The sequence below is a fragment of the Cryptomeria japonica genome, chromosome 11 (genome assembly GCF_030272615.1).
Source record: "Cryptomeria japonica chromosome 11, Sugi_1.0, whole genome shotgun sequence".
NCBI lineage: Eukaryota > Viridiplantae > Streptophyta > Pinopsida > Cupressales > Cupressaceae > Cryptomeria > Cryptomeria japonica.
The window spans coordinates 246,130,929-246,147,477 of NC_081415.1; positions in this window are offsets into that span (position 1 = coordinate 246,130,929).

Below are 16,549 nucleotides of genomic sequence, written 5' to 3' on the forward strand. Positions count from 1 at the left end.
TAGATTGGCTATTTTTGTTTCTGTGGCTTATTATTAGGATTAGGAGCAAGCTAAGCTGATAATTAAGTTGGTCTTGGTGGCACATTTGTAGGTGCAAAGGGACTAATAGTTGTTTGGCTAGCAAATTGATTGGGTTATAGGTAGCCAGGTGACTGGTTAGGTCATTTTTGTCCTCTCCATGGCTGTGATTATTTCCAACAAGTTTGTTGTGGCTACCAATTCCTTAGGGGTGGCTTCCATTGAATTTGAGTAGCAAGCCAAGAATTTGGTTGATAATTCCATGGTTGAGTAGCATAATTTGGAAAATTTTGTGGGTATTGAGATTGCCACTAAGTATTTGATGCATAAGAATATGGACCATTAAAAGTTAAAGGATTAGGTGGCATACCTTGTCTTGGAGCCCATGGTTTCCTTTGTGCTACATAGAAGACTTGGCCTTCATCATTTTCCAATGAATGAAATTCTAGTTGATTAATTTTTCTCTCAATGCTTGTCAACTTCATGCATCTAGAGTCCTTCTTTTGTCTACAATGAGGACAAAATTCAGCCAACATTGCCTCTGCAACCTCATACTTCTATTTCACTTGAAGAATATCTATTTGTGTGGCCATATTATTAATAATATCCTATTGAAAATCCTTGAGCAAATTGGTCAACTCTATTCTTGATACCCCAGAATTGGATTTGCTTGATGTATACTTATATCCTCTCGGCCTCTTTAATGTAGCTCTAAAATAATTTTGGTAGAGTTGTATATCATCCCAAGTTTCTTTAGTGATATCACCACCTGCCATGAGATTTAGAGAATCAAAACATTCCTCATTGATTCCCCTTAAGAAGACCAATTTTTGAGAATCTACATTTAATTGATTATGCTTTGACTTCTTCAGGATGAAGAGAAACCTTTCTACATAGTCCTCTGAAGATTCCTCATCCTTTTGTTGCATGCGGAAGATATCATTGTTGGAAAATGCACACTCCAATGAGAAATTGTAGGTGATTGAAGGTTTTGTGATCGATGGCAACCTTGCAATCATAGGACACTGACAAGACAAAGATACCAGCACCGACACCGATAGACTCTACATTGGCATACAGAACACCAACAGTGAAAGGAAGGATACCGACACCTTGGCCGACTTCAATTTTGTTTAAAATGTATTTTGTAATTAATTGTTAAATCATTGTAAGCTGACATGGTGAGTTGTAATATGACTCATATATGTATGAGATCATTGTAGATCATTTTGTAGAGAGTAGAGAGGAAAATAGATATGATGCAAAATTATGCAGACCTAATATGCGAATTATTGGTTAAGGGTTTATGTATGTAGCAGAGCTTAAACTGGTACTAAACCTGGCATAGAAGATGCTGATCTGAAGTAGTACAAGACATTGTATTAGTATAATCCATTTTTGTAAGTTAGTGTGACTTCTTTTGTAATTGAGCAGTGAGCTCTAGGCACTTGGCCTTCCTACATGTGTAGGCCCCTATTGTAAGAGTAATATTCCCTTATTGGCTAGTAAGTGAATATTGTGGGTCATAAATCCCACCGAGGTTTTTCCCACACTGGGTTTCCTCGTTAAAATACTGTGTTATGGTGTGCTTCTCATGTTTTTGTTATTGTTCTTAGTTACTGCATTATTTCTGGTTTACCGGTTAATATGCTTTTCATGTTTTAAGTCAATTAAATTTATATACCGGTTAGATACTGATTCACCCCCCCCCCCCCCCTCTCAGTATCTTTGGAATCCTAACAATTGGTATCAGATCCTGGTCCTTTATTTTCAAAAGCCTAACAACTTGAGGAAGATCTTGACACCGGTAAAGATGGAAAACTTGAGGAAACAGTTGGAAACAACTCTTTCAGACTATGATGCAGAAAAGGTGAAAAATATCAAACTTGAAGATGATCTAAAGGCTGCTCAGGATATTATTCAAGCACTTCAAGAAAATTTTACTATTGCAAGGAACAAGAGGAGAGAACTTTGTGAAAAGATGCAGAACGAGGAAAATGAAAAGGAAACTCTTAATGATTTGGTGAACAAGCTAATACAAGAAATCAGTACAACAAAGAATGAGATGTAGGATATGACTATGAGATTCTGTAAAGAAATGCAAAATAGAAAGAAGAATGAAGATGACTTGGTTAGAAGACTAAATGATGCTGGTAATGAAAATATAAGACTTAGTCATGAGAATGATGTGCTAAAGACAGATGTAATTCACTTGGAGGATGACAAAACTAAACTCATGAGACAAAAAGACTTCTTGGAAAATGAATTGGCTACTACAAATCATCACAAGGAGAAATTCAAGAAAAGCTCAAAAGAACTTGGTGATATGCTGAAGAATCAGAAACCTAATGGTGATACAAATGGCCTTGGCTTTGAAGTTGGTGAAAGCTCGGGTACTGCAAACAATCATGATCACAACAAACCAGTAAGAAAACCTACTACTTACAAATTTAATGGAAAATGCTTTAACTATAACAAGTATGGTCATAGAGAAAATTAGTCTAGATCTAGAATTTATCAGAACACTAATACACTCACCGGTCAATGTTCTAAATGCAACAAAGTTGGTCATAATTCAGAAAATTGTAGAATAAATGTAAGATGTTATGTTTGTGGAATATTTGGACACTTATCTAATCAATGTAGAACACATACCCACATAGAATATGGGAAAGCTATTCAGAAGAACAATGTGACTTGTTATGCCTGTAACAAGATTGGACATATTGATAATTTTGTAGAAGAAAGTCCTCACCGGAAAATAACAATAAAGGTCCTAGTTTGAAAGGTAAAGAAAAAGTTGAAGAGGTAAAGCAAGAATTCTCAAAACAATGGATTAGAAAGTCAGATCAGAATGTTGATGGGAATACTCCTCCACCAGCAGAATAGAGTAACACTCCACTGGAAGGAGAATCTTCATCCAACTGAAGCAAATCTTTTGGGGGTTTAGCAACAAAATGAAAAACATGCTATTATTCCCTCGGTTGATGGTGAGAAGTTGAAATTACTTCTATATCGACAGATGAGTTAAGTTGTGACTTAACTGACAAGTATTAAATATAGTAGTTGGAGAAAATAACATTATAAAGCAAGTGTTTTGGCTCTTCTTTCCATTCATCGAGCATTCAAATATTCGAGAGCGCGAAAATTCCCGAGGGAAGGCATTTTAAGTGAAGAAGTGAAGCAATCCATCAAATCATTCATCCTTAAGGCAGATTGAGGTATTTATAGCAATGGCATCTTCATCCACTCCTGAATTTATTGTAAAACCTACTGTTGTTGAAGTTGTTAAGCACCCTAGACCCGTCTTTAAGCTAGTTCCCAAAACTACAAAGAAAGATAGTGGAAATGTCAAACCTGAACATAAGATAGTGGAAACCCTAGGTTTCACTGAAATTCTTAGTATCCCAAATTTTCCGAAGGATATCATAAGGATTGTGTTAAGCAAAGTACATGGTGAATTTTTCTGGTTGGACTCAATTCATAAAATCACAAAAGAAGTAGTAAAAGCTATAATAGGGTTACCCTCCATTGGTAACAGACCTGACAAAACAAAGAAGGTCTCAAATGACACAGTGACAAACCTAACTGGTGCAACATTTGATAAAAGATCTCTAAGAGTAAACAATGTAAAAGATATAAATGTCAGATTTATTAGTATGATCTTAGGATATAAGGCTACACATGCAAATAGGTTAAATTCATTTTCTAGCCTATGTATCAAGAGTGCCTATGATATGGTCAATGATAATGTAAGGATAGATATATGTGAATGGCTCAAAGATGAGTTGATAGACAATTTGGGAAAGATTAAAAGAGATAAGAAAGGAACATTCAGATTTGGAAACTTACTTGTTTGTTTGATGTTGCACATAACCAAACAAGTACCCGGTATTGGTGCTAGAGATTTTGGCTTTGACATACCGGTAGGAAAACAAATGTTATATTTACTAAGCAATATGGGAGAGAGTAGGGAGAAAAACCTAAATGAGCATTTTTAAGCATTAAAGGCTCGAATGAAAACCAGAGTAAGACTGTCACAAGCTATTGTGGATAAGTATCAGAAATAAATCTATTTTGTGATAAAGAAAGATGAAATTTGGATGGAAGCAGTTGTCCCTAGAACTATTTGGGTAACTAAAATGGGCTATGAAATAGATGACAACATCATAGAAACTTATGCAAAAGCCCTCCTTGAAGCTCCAAAGGAACCAGAAGAGAAAGTGTTTGGTAGTGCTGAAACAATAGAAAATACTATTCAATCTAGAAAAAGGGTTAAGAAGGTTGAAGCAATTGTAATAAAAGGAACCCGACAGGCAAAGGCAATTAAGGAAGATGTGTTAAAACAAACTGGTATAATTGAAAGTGAGTTGGAAGAAATTCAACCGAAAACTCATCTTTCACTGATTGGAACTTCTTCTGAGAGTGATATACCGACAAAATTTAAAAGGGTTGAAAGGAAAAGAAAACCCTCACCGGCACCCTCACCTACACCAAAAAGAACAAGATAGAAGCAACAGGCAGTAAGGCCTCCGGTGAAGAAAATGACTCCTAAGAAGAAGAAGGTGAAACATACTATTGCTCCTCTAGAAAAAATTCTTAGTGAAATAACAAAGGATGGTAATTTGAAAAACATCAACAAAATATACAACACACTATCAGCAGATGACAAGGAAAGTATAGAGAACAATGCAATTTTACACCTAGATATATACAAGAAATTCTTAATGGAAATTGTTGATGAAATTCCCTATGATTTGTATAGGAGATTAGAAGCTAGAAGGTTAGCCATTGTTGAGCTGGATAAGAAGATTAAGATTGAAAAATTACTTGCAGTGCATCCAGTTAACTCACCTGGTGAAATAGACAAATTAATTAGTGAGGCTAACTAGACAGTATTCTCTACTGCTCATCGGCATGTAGCACTAATGGCAGGTAGAGTAAATGAAGTATCTAAGGAAACAACAGATGGATGAGATATATTCTTTGTGGAAAAGGAAAAAGAGGAAGAACTACTTAGGCCAAAAACTATCAAAGTATATCAAAAGGACATAGATAAGGGGAAAGGTAAGGTAGGTGGACCACCAAGCCTAAAAATAACTGACAATGTGCCCCTACCTCTTTTAGATACTCCACCAGTAGACACTACTGACAATCAATCGACCATAGAAAGTATGGAGACTCTGGTAGAGGATACTAATCCTAAATAAGAAGTTTTGTATACGGTAAATGTAGACACACAGGAAGTTAATGTTGTGGTTGACAGAGAAACCACTGAGGATAAGGAGAAAAATGTGACTAAAAAGTCACCGGCTGCAGAGGTTGAGATGAACATAGAAAAATCTACACAGGAAGAGCAACCGACAAAGGATACCACTAAGAAATTGATAGATACAACAAAAAAACCATCTGAAGAACCGGCAAAGGAAAGTTTTGAAGTACAAACGAAGATTACATCAGAGAAACTAATAGTTAAAAGCTCAGAGAAACCCTCTGAGATATAGATAGAGGAACCAAAACCGGTACAGGTTGAGGCTCAAGTTCAGATAGAAACAATGCCACCAACCCAAACTGAAAAGCCCAAACCCTTACTTATAGAAATGCAAACACAGACTGACCTACCAGAGGTCGAATCAAGCAAGGTAATTACCACAACTGGTAGCATGGCTATTGTAAACACTGTTGGATAAACATCTGGTACATCTATGGCACAATTTAGACCTACAAATATAACAGAGGTCTTATTAGATTCAATAAAGAAGATCACCGAATACAATGCACAAGCCTATAAGGCTATTGATGATACAATACCAATTCTTAAATTGATTTCACCAAAGTGCACAGTTGATAATAAGGATTCTTTAGGACAACTAGACACATTGTCTAAGTTCATCATCGGTAACTTATTGACTGTTGATCAAATAAATGAGGATACATTTAAGGAAGGAATGATAAAATAAAAATAGAAATTCTTTGAGGATATTGTGAAAAAGAATAAAGAGAAAATGGATACTCTTTTACCGAAACTTGGGGAAATAATTTTTGACCTCAAGAAACTGTATAGAGACACTTGTAAAATGATTATTTTGATAGAGGATCTTGACAAGGAGATCAACAAAGCACAAGATAAGATAAACAATACTGCTGACAATCTGATAGGTGCATCGGATTCATTTTTGGAGTTAGAGAAGAAGATTGTAGAACAAGAAGAGAAAATCAAGAAACTAGAAAATGACAAATAGGGAATAAAGGATAAAGCAAAGGACTTGAAATGCAGACTCAGTCCAAGACTAGAATACCTTATTTCTTTGAGAAAAGAAATATCTGAGGCTCTGGTTCCCAGATTGAAGACACTGGAAGAGAAAATGCACATACTCACCGGTACAGTGTAGAGAACTCAAGAGGTAATAAAAGACAACAAAACATTCAGTAATAGTATAAATCTAATTTTGACAGATATTTTTCAGATTGTAACCCACCAGTTACAAGAATCCAGATAGGACTCCACTGACACCGAATGACAACCTTTACATCATTGATATCAAAGGGGGAGTAGTGGGATGAGAAAAATGGTCAGGAGAAAGGCCATGATCAGCTAAGGGGGAGCATACACTTTTTTGGCACACAGTTTTGGTAAGACAATTTTGGCAAACTAGTTTTGGATATCATTTTGGACACTTTTTGATTTTTCTCATGAGTGTTGCCATCAATGCCAAAGGGGGAGATTGTTGGCAAATGCACACTCCAATGAGAAATTGTAGGTGATTGAAGGTTTTTTCATTGATTGCAACCTTCCAATCATCTGACACCGACAAGACAAAGATACTGGCACCGACACCGACAGACTCTACACCGACATACAAAACATCGACAGTGAAAGGAAGGATACCGGTACCTTGGCTGACTTCAATTTTGTTTAAAATGTATTTTGTAATTAATTGTTAAATCATTGTAAGCCGACATGACGAGTTGTAATATGAATCATATATGTATGAGATCATTGTAGATCATTTTGTAGAGAGTAGAGAGGAAAAGAGATAGGATGAGAAATTATGCAGACCTAATATGCGAATTATTGGTTAAGGGTTTATGTATGTAGCATAGCTTAAACCAGTACTGAACTTGGCATATCAGATGCTGATCTGAAGCAGTACAAGACATTGGATTAGTATAATCCATTTTTGTAAGTTAGTGTGACTTCTTTTGTAATTGAGTAGTGAGCTCCAGGAACTTGGCCTTCCTGCATGTGCAGGCCCCTATTGTAAGAGTAATATTCCCTTATTGGCCAGTAAGTGAATATTGTGGGTCACAAATCCCACTGAGGTTTTTCCTACACCAGGTTTCCTGGTTAAAATATTGTGTTATGGTGTGCTTCTCATGTTTTTGTTATTGTTCTTAGTTACTGTATTATTTCTGGTTTACCGGTACACAGGTTTAATATGCTTTTCATGTTTTAAGTCAAGTAAATTTATATACTAGTTAGATAATGATTCACCCCCCCTCTTAGTATCTTTGGGAATCCTAATAATCATCCCCCCTCATATAATTTCCTCTACAATATTCCTCATATTTGGTAAGGAACTTTTCTTTCATGGTGTCCCAATCAGCTATAGAATCTTCTCCCAAGGACACAAACCAACAAAGAGTTGAATCCTTCAAGGTGGAAGGAAATAACTTAAGTATATGTACATCTATGGTGTATTCATAACTTCTGCATAGTACATAAAACTCAAAAAGGAAGATGTGTGGGTCTTCTGTAACGACGCCATAGAAATGAGGAAGAGCAGTAGGAGGAATATTCTTAAAATTAGCATTAACCCTTTGTGTTGGAATAGAAAACTTAAAAATTAGGTTAGGAGATGTGGGTGGATTGTTACCACCACCTCCACCACTACCACCAACACCACCAAGGCTAGCTATATTGCCTTGGTAAACTACTAGTACAACAAAAGGATTTTCTACACAAGGTGGTTTGGGTGGAGGAATGTGATTGTCTAGGCCATTATTATCTAGGTTTGCAAAGAGTTGTGAAAAGAGATGGGTTTCTCACTCAATATCTTGGTCTGCAACTGGATCTTTAGGTTGATACTAGTTAGGAAGGAATCTCCCAAGGGGATATCTTCTTCTATGCATATAGGTGTATTGAAATAGACATTAGTCCTACATGAATTATAATGATGACATAATTTAATCCATTTTGGGAAGAAAAATGCTACTATAACAATGGCTAACAAATAAAATCCTATACTCCTATAACTCTCAATTTGACACCATCCCTGGCAATAGTGCCAAAAAATGTTGGTCCAAAAAAATTGGTGTCTAATTCAGTACTACACCCAAGCTCAGAGACAAGAATTCCTAATGGTTTAGTTGTTAGACACCATCATCTTGGTTCATTTATCTTATCAACCTGAGGACGTGCAACTTGAAATGGGTCAGCATAATATATGCACTAAGCGTCTCAAGGAGCAACTCTACTTTAATTTGAACAAACAAAATATTGAATAAACTTATATAAGGAAGTAACTTGTTCCTAGATTATCACTCAAGAAAACTATATCAACTTCTACTATCAAAACATAAGATTATCTAATCGACATAGAAACAACTATTTTGTTCTGTTGTTGCTACAGGAACAGATAATGAACATAGTTCAGTGGCTATAAGAGCAGACAATGAACACAGTTCAGTGGCTATAAGAGCAAACAATGAACACAGTTCAGTGGCTATAGGAGAAGACAATGAACACAGTTCAGTGGCTATAGAAGCAGACAATGAGAAATTTAATAGAACAAATTTGAATAACTTCTGAAACATAAAGTACACAAAACAAAATACATAATCCTCACTGAGTGTCCCCCCTTGTGTGATTCTTCTGGTCTACAGGCTACAACAAAAATTAACTATAGAGCTGTCATGATCATCTCAAACACCATAAAATATTCGAACAGGAAGTCTTCTTCTTTATTTAGAATTAACTCAATAGTACATTGAAACACAAAATAATAATATCAACTAACTAAAACTAGGAAACTTTAAGGAGGATTATATAGCATTCATCCTCATAACAATTTTCCATAATAGTCATTCCACTCCTAGTATATAGGAGGAGACTTTATTTAAAACATAAAATCTAAGAAAGTTAGAAGAAATAGGACTTTGTTCCAACTTTGAACACTTTGCAATCTTTCTTAAATTTACTCTAACATACATCTAGCATGGTTATTAATAAAAGACATTAATAACTCATGATTAATCTTAAAGGTTCTTTAATGACTTTGAACAACTGGTGATCAAGTTCTAACAGCCTTTTCCCTCTTCCTTGCCTCACTGTCCAATCCTTCCCAATGCTACTACGCTACTAATTATTAAGCCTTGATTTAACATAAAAGTCTTCTCTTGTGGCTGCATCACCAAGGTTAGCACAAGGAAATCTATTCACATTCATGATTATTCATTGCAACATATTTATCATCATCCAAAGATAGAGTTAATACTTATATTTTCATTCATTAAGTTTACTATTTTACCACAACAAAGGTTTAAGACTGAGGACATAATGACCAACATTGAGGCTCAAAAGGTAGTTAAGGCTGAACTATCATATAAAATTCTTAAGTATAAAAGTCTTAAGAATCATAAAATAACTATAAATAAAGACATAAACTAGGACTCATCACCTAGCATAATACCCCTACCAAACCCAACAACTCTATTAAAATTGAACTAATTGAGAGTAAGCCTCATTCTCTCGATAAATCCAAAGCCTTAGGGAAAAAAACCCAAAGTTAACAAAAACCCTTATGTATTAGTGGAAGAAAATGAAGCCTTAAAAGTGACCCAAGAAAGAGGGAAACTATGGTTGATCTCCTGGGCCATTCTAAATCAAGGAAGTTGGATTTTAAGACTTCTAGGAGTAATAAATATCATAAATTTGGAGGACCCTGACATGGATAATAAAGAGGAGGATAATAGAAAATAGGCAAAAACTAAATAGGAGATAAACCTTGGAGGTTGTTGATTTTCTAGACTTAAAGAGAAGGACACTGAAGATAAAGAACATATAAAAGAAGATAAGAAAAATGATATCTCCTTTGATGAGGATTTTATGCTTGAAAAAGAGGAAAACAACAACGAGTTTGATTATGAGGATTACAATGATTCAGTAGAGGAGATTGAGGAGATCAATATTGTTGTGTAAGAAGAGGAAGAAGTTGAAGAGATCAAATGAAAAAAAAAGTTGACGTCTTTGACAAAAAGGGAGAAGAGACCATGAAAAATATTGAGAATTCTCAAGAGATGACCAATACATAATACATGGATAAGGATAAGTTGTTGACTTGAAATTCCCAGTGGAAAATCTATAGAACAAAATGAGGGAAGTGGAGATGAGGGAAAAGGAATCTAAGGTCAACCAAAAACATTTTGAAAATGTTATAAATTCCCTAAAAATTATTATTGATAGTATTATGCGAAAGGTGGTGATGGGAATTGTGTTAGGATACACTAAGATAAAGAAACAACTTAAGAATATTGTCAGGACTAGTGATAGGGAAAATGTAGAGAAGAAAGGTAACAATTCTCAAAAGGAAGACTAGAAAGAAATTCTATAGGAGCTATCTAAGAATTGGAGAATCATTTCTGCCTTCAAGAATTAAGGCTTTTTATGGTTTCTTTGTCTAGTTTTTTGTTTCTCCTTAAGTTGTGTTTTGTGTGCCATTTTAGTTTAATATGTCTGATTTTAGGCTTAATTTCTATGTTAATGTTTGATGATATTAATGATGGACATATGAATTTGTTTAAATAGTTAAATGTTAGATAGGTTAAATTTAAGGTCTGCATGCCTAGATATGATAAGTTTAAGTAGATAGAGTGCTAGTTTAAATATGAAGTTAAAAGACTTGGTTGATCATAGTGTTAGTTATATTATGTCTAATCATGAAGGTTTTCATGTTGTAAAAGGAGGGTTCTAAAGGGGTGTTTTACTAGTGCAACTTGCCTTCTGCTGGAGGCTATTTTTTGGATTGTTTGGTTGTTTCTTATGGTTGATGTTTAGAATTATTGTTTTGTTTGAGGGATTAGGGCCCTCTCCCTACTTATACAATAAAAAATATTGAAACAAATTAATTTGAGCTATATTTTAAAAGTGATTGAAATAAGCTAGAAATTTTTATGTGAAAATAAAATAAAGATAATTATATTTAAAACAATCAATTTTTATTTTTTAAACTATTTGTAGTAAAATTTTTAATGTGACCAGAGATGCTGGCATGACACACCCTCTGGCTCCATGTGAAACACTTTTGACCCAGAGCTATGAAATGGTGAGACCACAAACAAGGGATCTCATCCCCACACTTCACTTGTTCAAACCTACGAGTGCAACAACCCAACGAAGACACAAGGCCTTGTGAGCTCACTGGCCCAACATTGATTTGAACCTTGGTGGCCACTTCACCAAAAAAGTATTTTAACTGTGACACTCCATGTCTGAAGACATTTACAACAATCAATTAAAAATATAAATCTAGTAGAATAAAATCAAATATTTGTATATTTTTTGTGTGGTTAAATGTGGAAGAAGCATATGATATCCAAAACATGTGCATATATGAAGACCTAATGAATGTTGTGAATATTGCTTGAGCTTGGATTTGGTCTGTATTAATTTTATGAAATGAAGTATTGTGGAAGTAATATGTAAACTAGTTGTGTGCCCCCAACTTATATATTATTATTTTGTGTTAATCATTGGTGGTCGTGGCCTCCCACTAATAATTACCCAATATTTGTGGGACTAGATAAATTTAGTGTTGTACATTCTCAAAGAGGAAGTGGTAATACTTATTTCAATGCTATTGCTAAACAAGAAGAAAAATGTAGGGGGATTATTCTACACTGATATCTGTTATCCCCCATTTTTACTAAGTCGGAATAATACCCTTTTTGTCTCAAGAGTCTCTTTTTATATTGGACTACACTCTATGTGCCTTAATTTTAAAAATAACTGATCAATTGATCATCCTTATTTTAGATGTCAAGTTTTACTTTTATCTAAAAGGGCCCCACCCTTGCTTTACTAGTTAATTGTCCTCTAATGAAAATGTAACTCACTAGTTTTTATAGTCTTTGAGCCTTGTTCCACCCGATTCCCAGTCTCTGATAGATTTGTATCGAAGGCATCCTCACAAGTCCCATATTGGCTGATCACACTTTTAGGACTTTTCTTCACACACGTTCTATTGTTCCATGATTCCCAAAGTGTCTGATAGCTCGATTCTTTGATAAAGGTAGCCTCATAGTTGGCAACTTGTGTGGCGACATCAGCACAATACCAATTTGTAATGTGCAATGGTAAATGTATTAATTAATTCTTCATTTCAAATGTCAAGACAATATGACAAGCATCAAAATGAATGAATGAATTGCTCTAGGAACATATATGCGTGTCACCTTTGTTTTGTCCATCTACATTTGTAACCTTTGGCAAATTTTAAGGAGTGGTCAATTGAAAGTACGAAAACTATGTTTGAGATGAAAGACTTTCCTTGTTTCAAATTTAAAGAAGATTTCATTTTCTTTATTTCTACGGAGAATTTAAAGGGGGTTTGTCAATTTAGCATTCACGGACATCTATTTTCCCTGCAATCTTCCTTTGTTATATCCTAATTTAGGCTTTTGTTCTATCTTAGAAACCCTAGCTTTTCTCTCTTCCATCTGTATGGCACCCAAAATCTCCCAACCAATAGAGAGTAAACTAGATAATATAAAGGACCCAAAATGGGGCCATTTGTAATGCACGACATCCATAGAAAGTTGTAAAGTCCAAAAAGGTCCCCTATCATGTAAAAAGCTGTAGAATCCACGTTGTCTCAAGATGGGGGTTATCCTTCAGCCATTGCATGTCTGAAATTGGTTCTCACTTGTGTGCAATATTATCATCCTAACTCCCATGAAATTTGGAGTACAAATCAAGCTATTATAGATAAAATTGACACAGATAATGTTGCTCTTGTACTACATATTCCTGAGAGGGAGGGCGAGGTGAATCTTTCTCTACAATTGGGATGGGAATTCTTTCAAAATCGGATAGATTGGTGTCTTTCAATTATTTCTCAGGGTTGTTTGAAAACCCCTCGACTAGGCAAATATAAATTACCCACTTGAATGAAAACAAAATTGTTCAGAGATGATATTGTAGACATTATTGTGTTGTTGTGTTGTGTTGTGAGTAAACCTAGATCAAAATATTTTGAGGAATGTATGTGTCAGTTCATTCTCATTATCTGTGATGATAGAAATCAAATAAATTGGGCCAATATGGTGATATTGAAGGGGTTGTCCTTTATTGAGCATGGTTTAAGAACTTATGATACCCTTAAGGAGATGATTGTTGTTCATCAAATTGAGTTGCAAAGGTCAAGAAGATAATTTGGAAGAATATTTGCTATCTTTATGGAAATGCAAGAGATAACCAAGTTTCCCCCTGATGTCTTGACATTAGAACACATCATTGAGAATTTTGAGGCAATTAATAATACCATTGTATGGAGAGAAATGTTGGATTGGAAACACCATGTTACAAAAGAATTCCAATCCTATCTCACATCTTTCATTTCTGAAAACATAATTCTCCAATGAGATTTGAAGAACAACTTTTCCTTAGTTGATATAAACATATTTGGAGATGATGGAAAATAATTGTTAGAAGGAGAAGTAGTGAAAAGGAAATTTCGCCAGAAGGTGGAGGATAGTCTTTTCGTAGCTAATGTTGGATCCAATTATCTAGAATGTTTAAAGGATGCCACCATAGTGTTGAATTCAATTAATGAAGAGATCAAGGATATCCCAAGGAAGATCATTGAGGCAAGCCAAAAGGTTGCCAAGTGGAGGATCAGAGTTGAAGCTATGGTTGAACCTACAGAGGAGGAGATTTCACTAGTTCTCTCTAACTTCAGGGCATACATGAAAAAGGTAAATTCACAGGTGGCACAATAGTCCCAAGGAAGTGTAATGGATATAGTAATAGACGACCAAGAGGCAATGGATGATGTGGCAAAGTTAGAAGATGAAGAAGCAAATGAGGATGTTGATGCTTGTTAGTTGTTTTCTTAGTTAGTTTGTTTTTATTTTTAATCTCTTTGGTCAAAACTATTGGCCCTGGGGGGCCCTTTCTATTTTAAAGTTTTGTTTAAAACTCTCATTAGTTTTCTTTCTTCAAGAAGCCATTATTTTTAATTAGCTAGATTTATAAAAAACTATATAAGGTGGTAGTGAATCGGTTATAAGGGTTCTATTCGGATATTTTTTTGGCTTTTAGTTTACAATAGCATTGCATATTTTTGAAAAGTTTAATTAAATTATGTTTGGAGAATATTTTGTGTTGTTTCATAAAGTATTTTTGTTTATATCTGATTCTATCATCTAAATGTCAAGATTTGAATGATTAAGTGAATATTTGAGTATGTGCTCTTTGATCGTAAAGTTTGTGTTATGGTGGAGAATGGTTTCTTGGATTATGTTGAATTAAAAATGGATATTATGCATATTGATGTTGTTGGATTCCTTTTTTATGTCATAATCATATACTGGTAGCAATATTTGTATGGATGTTGGTAAATTATTCATATATACATTTTATGAGAGTTGTTCTCCGTACTTTGTTACGAAGGTCATATGGGTTTGATATCATTTTTCTTTTTTTTGTAAAGTTTGTAAAGTTTTCCTTTCCTACTTTTTGGTTAAAACCATACCTCAAAAATCCAAATTACATTGTAAGAGGGAGTTGTACCTCTCAAATTCAAAGGAAAGTTGTTGAAACAATGACAACTTCTCCAACTATTTGTTAAAGTTTGTTCTCATATCTAGGCTAAGAGTCAATATTGTTATAATTTAGAGAGAACAAATTCTATTAACTAACATAATTTTTTGGTGACTTTGTTGGGGACAAATCAAAAAAATTTAACGAGAAAAATTAAATGTCGCCTTATCCTAGAAATAATGGTTTTGCCCCATGAAAATATTTTCCCAGTTGGACAACTAGGTTGGTTGGAAAAACACTCAAGAATATATAATTTCTGGGTTAGATACTTTGGCTTGGTAGTACCAAAAAAATGCTCGAGTATCATTGTATCCGAGAAGTTCTAGAGGAAGAAGAAGAAATAGCCCAAAAACCTGTGATAATCTATGTTAGGGATGTAGACCCTTTTCGCCCTTTAGTTAATAATCCACCAAGGCCTTAGGAAAGAGGACCAATTAGAAGGGCAATTATTCCTCAAAATCATCATTAAAATATGGTGACTCTGTTTACTTTTCCATTTCTTTTCTTAAACTACCTCCTAAGAGTTACACTAGAAGCAGAAGAAAGAAAGGTTTTCAGGACTCGAATTTTGATTTCCTACAATATGTAAATTTGAGCAGTGTTTCCTCCTTCTTGCAAAACTAAATCTTTGAGTAGATCTCCTTCTCCTCCCTATCCTAATATTTCCTCATCAATTAACTCTTGTCAAGTCCTAACTTTAGCAAGAACCATTCTACTCACTCAAACCAATTTTCATGTCGCTCGACCTATAAACATGGAAGTCCCATGGGGACCATCTATTGGCCCACTTAATTTGACAGGGTCTTTACATGATCTTCCTTAAGGTTCCAAAAATATAATACCTAAATTCAGAGGTGATGGGAAGGTCATGCCAGAGGAACACATGCATGCATTCTTTGGGGCCTATTTTATTTTGGGAGTTCAACATGAGGATGTTGTAGTTAGACTTTTTATGGAGTCTTAGACAGAGGATGTAGTAGATTTTTCTACCATTTTCCCAATGGTACAATTAATAACTAGAATATTATGAAAAATAAGTTTGAAGAGAGGTTAAAAACTTCTAAGAATGAGTACGTGTTGGTTGCTCAGTTATCTGCCATGACAAAAGAAGTGCATGAGTCTATGCAGGATTTTTTAGAAAGGTTTAATAAGTTGGTGAGTCTGATTCTAGTCAATGTAGCACCAAATGATCATCTTTTATAATCTTTCTTTATAAAAAATTTTACCCTTTGATGTTAGTTTCCTCATCAGGAGAAACCTACAAGCTCAATTTGTAGTGATGCAGTGAGAGGCCATTTCAATAGAGGGTGAATTGATCACTTCAGGAAAGTGGAAAAAAGAATTGCAAATTGGTAAAGCACTAGAAACTAGTTATATTGATCCAATAATTCAAAGATTGGCTAATGATATTTGTTGGAATCAATGAAAATTGAGAGGGGGGGGGGGTTGAATCAGTGTTATGCAATTATTAACTTTATCAATATGATATTTGAACCACTTAATCCATATGAAAGAAAGTAAAGTGCAAAAACACAAAGCAAAGAATAGCAACACCATAACACCAAGATTTTTACATGGAAAACCGGTTAAGGGAAAGACCATGATAAGATTAAAAACCCATAATATTGGTATAATCTATTTGAAGTATAAAAATATTGCATAAGGGGGATGCACATGCATTCAAGCATCCTGCCTAGAGCTCACTGCTCA